The following is a 5,090-nucleotide window of genomic DNA, read 5'->3' as shown; positions in this document are numbered from 1 at the left end:
GACTGTCCTATCGTCCGCTCTTGTATGCTGGATTGCACTATTTCACTATATTAAGGGGAGAGGGTGCCTTCACACACCTATTCGATGTGGAATATCTTCCGCCCCCCAGCGGAGCGCTTCGGCGCCTCTGCGAAGCAAAACGCGGCATTCAAAAACAACAACCAAAATTGCCGTCGATTTCCTCTCCCTGCCCTGCAATGGCTGGAGCAGAAGGAGAGCGAGAGAGAGAATAGTCTCATTGGGTCAGAGGAATGGCAGTGGAGCGGGCTAATGGCGAGTAGGCTCGAGATCTATCAATTACACTAGCCAGGTCGCTCTCCCTATTGAACATTATTACTCTCTCACGTCGCCACCGCGGTTTCCGCGACAGCAGCAGCATCATCATGATGTTGCATCCACCAATTAGTCCGGAACCGGGTTATTCGGCTGTCTGCGAACAGTCCGGTTTTAACCTTACCCAACATCCACTCTCGAGGTGCGGTACGGTGAATGTCCTATCGTCCGACCTTGTATGCTGGATTGCACTATTTCACTATATTAAGGGGAGAGGGTGCCTTCACACACATATTCGGTGTGAAATATCTTCCGCCCCCCAGCGGAGCGCTTCGGCGCCTCTGCGAAGCAAAGCGCGGCATTCAAAAACAACAACCAAAATTGCCGTCGCTTCCCTGCCCTGCAATGGCTGGAGCATAAGGAGAGAGAGAGAGAGATTTTAGTCTCATTGGATCAGAGGAATGGCAGTGGAGCGGGCTTATGGCGAGTAGGCTCGCGCTCTATCAATTACACTTGCCAGGTCTCTCTTCCGTTTGGACATTATTTACTCCGTCTCTCTCTCTCTCTCTCTCGGCGCACACGTCGCCACCCTACTAGTTTCCGTCACAGCATATGCTGCGGCCTTTCAGTCCGGAACGGGGCTCCCCTTCGCCTTGCTGTCTGCCCAACTTAGCGGACTTGCGTTGGCTGATCACCCCGTCTTCGCGTCTGTGCCGGCCTTCAATGCAGCGCCCAACCGTCTCTTGACCGAGATTCATTGCACTATTCCACGCGCAAACGGCTACCCTAAATGTGCATAGACAACGCTCATGGTTCAACACGACCAGGGCGCAGTCTGGGAGCCGAGTATACTAAAAAGAGAGTTTAGCAGCCAAAACTCGTCAAAGCACACGTTGGGTTACCCCATCACCTAACAACGATGATGGCGGTTCCCACCCGTGAAATACACAACCTAACCAATATTGGGCGACGATGGCGCTCATGAGCCCACGTCCCCACAAACAGTAAGAGAAAGAGAGAGAGGAGGAGATGGGCCAATGTGCGGTCCCTCGCCCAATGTCTTATGCCTCGCTGGGGCAAAGAGAAGAGGAGCGGATAAGGGAGGAGATTGGCCAACGTGCGGTCCCTCGCCCAATGTCGGCTGCCTCGCTGGAGCTGGGTAAAGAGGAGAGGAGCGGATAAGGGAGGAGATTGGCACACACGGTGGCGCTGCCGGCGCCGAGGATAGCAAGAGAAGGTGCAGTTTGATCTGATCATCTGGTTTGCTATTTCTCTAAGGCCAACGTGCGGTCCCTCGCCCAATGTCGGCTGCCTCGCTGGGGCAAAGAGAAGAGGAGAGGATAAGGGAGGAGATTGGCACACACGGTGGCGCTGCCGGCGCCGAGGATAGCGAGAGAAGGTGCAGTTTGATCTGATCATCTGGTTTGCTATTTCTCTAAGGCCAACGTGCGGTCCCTCGCCCAATGTCTTCTGCCTCGCTGGGGCAAAGAGAAGAGGAGCGGATAAGGGAGGAGATTCGCCAACGTGCGGTCCCTCGCCCAATGTCGGCTGCCTCGCTGGAGCTGGGGCAAAGAGGAGCGGATAAGGGAGGAGATTGGCACACACGGTGGCGCTGCCGGCGCCGAGGATAGCAAGAGAAGGTGCAGTTAGATCTGATCATCTGGTTTGCTATTTCTCTAAGGCCAACGTGCGGTCCCTCGCCCAATGTCTTCTGCCTCTCTCTCAATCTCACTATTTTGGTCGCCGTGATAGGCGCCGCCAACAGCAGCAGCTACCTGGTTGATCCTGCCAGTAGTCATATGCTTGTCTCAAAGATTAAGCCATGCATGTGTAAGTACAAGCCGATTTAAGGCGAAACCGCGAATGGCTCATTAAATCAGCTATGTTTCATTGGATCTGTAAACCCACTTACTTGGATAACTGTGGCAATTCTAGAGCTAATACATGCAATTGGTCTCTGACCGCAAGGGAAGAGCGCTTTTATTAGTTCAAAACTGGTCGGGCCCCGGTCCGTAACCCACCTGTGGTGAATCTGAATAACTTCGGGCTGAGCGCACGGTCTCCGCACCGGCGCCGCTTCTTTCAAGTGTCTGCCTTATCAGCTTTCGATTGTAGGTTATGCGCCTACAATGGCTATAACGGGTAACGGGGAATCAGGGTTCGATTCCGGAGAGGGAGCCTGAGAAACGGCTACCACATCTAAGGAAGGCAGCAGGCACGCAAATTACCCACTCCCGGCACGGGGAGGTAGTGACGAAAAATAACGATGTGAGTCTCATCCGAGGCCTCGCAATCGGAATGAGTACACTTTAAATCCTTTAACGAGTATCCATTGGAGGGCAAGTCTGGTGCCAGCATGGGTAATTCCAGCTCCAATAGCGTGATATTAAAGTTAAGCGCGTTAAAAGCCCGTGAGTTGGACCGCGCCCTGACCCATCGCGTGCACCGCCCGGTGTTTACTGTCACGCCCGAACAGCTTCAGCCGCTCTGACGATGCTTTGTCGAAAGTGTCCCAGTGGCCGGAGAGTTTACTTGAAAAATTAGAGTGCTCAGAGCAGGCTATTTGAATGGCCCGAATGGTGATGCATGGAATAATGGAATAGACCGCCTCTATTTTGTTAAGCCTTTAAACCAGAGGTAATGACTAATCGAACAGGCGGGGGTATCTGTGATACACGCTTAGAGGTGAAATTCTGACCGCCGCAAGACGAACTACCGCGGCACGGCCAAGGATGTTTTCATTAATCAAGAACGAAAGTTAGAGGTTCGAAGGCGATCAGATACCGCCCTAGTTCTAACCATAAACGATGCCAACTAGCGATCCGCCGGCGTTATTCCCATGACCGGGCGGGCAGCTTCCGGGAAACCAAAGTCTTTGGGTTCCGGGGAAGTATGGTTGCAAAGCTGAAACTTAAAGGAATTGACGGAAGGGCACCACCAGGAGTGGAGCCTGCGGCTTAATTTGACTCAACACGGGAAACCTCACCAGGCCCAGACACCGGAAGGATTGACAGATTGAGAGCTCTTTCTCGATTCGGTGGGTGGTGGTGCATGGCCGTTCTTAGTTGGTGGAGCGATTTGTCTGGTTAATTCCGATAACGAACGAGACTCTGGCCTACTAAGTAGTCGACGGATCTCCAGAAAATGGTGTCCAGTTCGCAACTTCTTCTTAGAGGATACGTAATCTCTAGCCGCATCTAGATTGAAGTACCAACAGGTCTGTGATGCCCTTAGATGTTCTTGGGTCGCACGCCAGCTACACTGAAGGGATCAACGAGCTTTTCCCCTCCGAGGAGCCGGTAACCCGCTCAAAGCCTTTCGATAGGATTGGGGCTTGCAATTGTTTCCCATGAACGAGGAATTCCCAGTAAGTGCAAGTCATCAGCTTGCGCTGACTACGTCCCTGCCCTTTGTACACACCGCCCGTCGCTACTACCGATTGAATGATTTAGTGAGGCCTTCGGACTGGCGCTCTTGGATTGTCGGCCCCGTTGCCCGCGAGGGTTTTCTGGGGTCGTCGCCTCGAGCTGACGGAAAGATGTCCAAACTTGATCATTTAGAGGAAGTAAAAGTCGTAACAAGGTTTCCGTAGGTGAACCTGCGGAAGGATCATTAACAGAGAGAAAGAGAACGGGGCGCTCTTAAAACTACTACCACTACTCTCCTGATTTGGGCGGTCTCGGGCTCTGCTCTGGCAACTCCAGCAGCGAAAGAGGACAATCCCGGCCCCCGCACCAAAAATAGGTACCACCACGCTGTAGGTGGACCACACTCGGGCGAGAGCGCGAAGACCGGAGGAGGAGGACGGACGGGGCTTTGGACGGCTGCCCGTCCGTTCCTTACTACCGGCGAATAAGCCTCTTGACCCAAAAAGAGTGAAATTCAAGTGTCAAAAACAACAACAAGCCGTCCGGCCAAACCCAAACCACAAACTTGGGCTATGTCTGTCAAACCCTTTCATTGAGACTCGACCTGTGATGGTTAGTCGCAAAAAGACCAAATGGCAAATACACAACTCTTAACGGGAGATCACTCGGCTCGTGGGTCGATGAAGACCGCAGCAAACTGCGTGTCGGTATGTGAATCGCAAGAATACCAGATACATCGACAAGTTGAATGCATATTGCGGCGGCGGCAGCCATATGAGCTTGTCGCCACTCTCTGGGCACGGTGTCGGAAATATACATCCATCGGTTGCCGCGAAGTTCGTACCTACACTGCCCCCGACATCACGAGGGTAACCCAACCGAAGCTTCCGCCTGTTTAATCGCCCGCGCTTTGCGCGAGGCGTGCCCTTTAAAACAATGCTTCATCACTGGCAAGTCCATGGATCATGCACCCACATTCAACCACAACAGCGACAGTTGTCGCCCTCGCAAATAACTGGAGGCGGCGCTCTTTTGCCTGCTGTCCACAGAGACACGAATGGCCGTCGGCCGCTCATGGCTGATGCTGCACATGTTCTAAGAGGCACTCCATCCCACGAAGAGGAAACGAAACCGGGTCGGATATCTTTTAAGTAAGCCCCGCCGGAATTTCGTCTATCACCTCGAAAAGAGTGCTTGGCATGCATTGCAGTGGAACCTAAATTGATGAGTGCGCCTGGGCCCGCAGTCTACCATGTAGTGGTGCAGGCAGAGAGATGAGAATGCTTGGGTGACGCCGTGCTCTTCCTCACGCGCTCCTCCACCCTCTCCCACGGTCAGACGCGGTGTGGGCGTTCTCTTTGAGAGTTCGCCACGAGTCCACGTCTATCTCATGACTGGGAGGGAGGCAGGGGGAGTTCTCTCTAAACGCGTTAAAGACGGTGTTGCGCC

General features: G+C 53.4%; 1 pseudogene; it reads left to right on the top strand.

The window, feature by feature from the left end:
- The first annotated feature begins 4,286 nt into the window (after nt 1–4,286).
- On the top strand, nt 4,287–4,449 carry LOC121876985 (annotated as a pseudogene).
- The last annotated feature ends 641 nt before the right edge of the window (nt 4,450–5,090 follow it).

The sequence above is a fragment of the Homarus americanus genome, unplaced genomic scaffold, assembly GCF_018991925.1.
Source record: "Homarus americanus isolate GMGI-L3 unplaced genomic scaffold, GMGI_Hamer_2.0 scaffold19968, whole genome shotgun sequence".
Taxonomy (NCBI): Eukaryota; Metazoa; Arthropoda; class Malacostraca; order Decapoda; family Nephropidae; genus Homarus; species Homarus americanus.
Note: the sequence above shows the minus strand (reverse complement) of the source record. Positions and strands in the feature narration are given on the sequence as shown.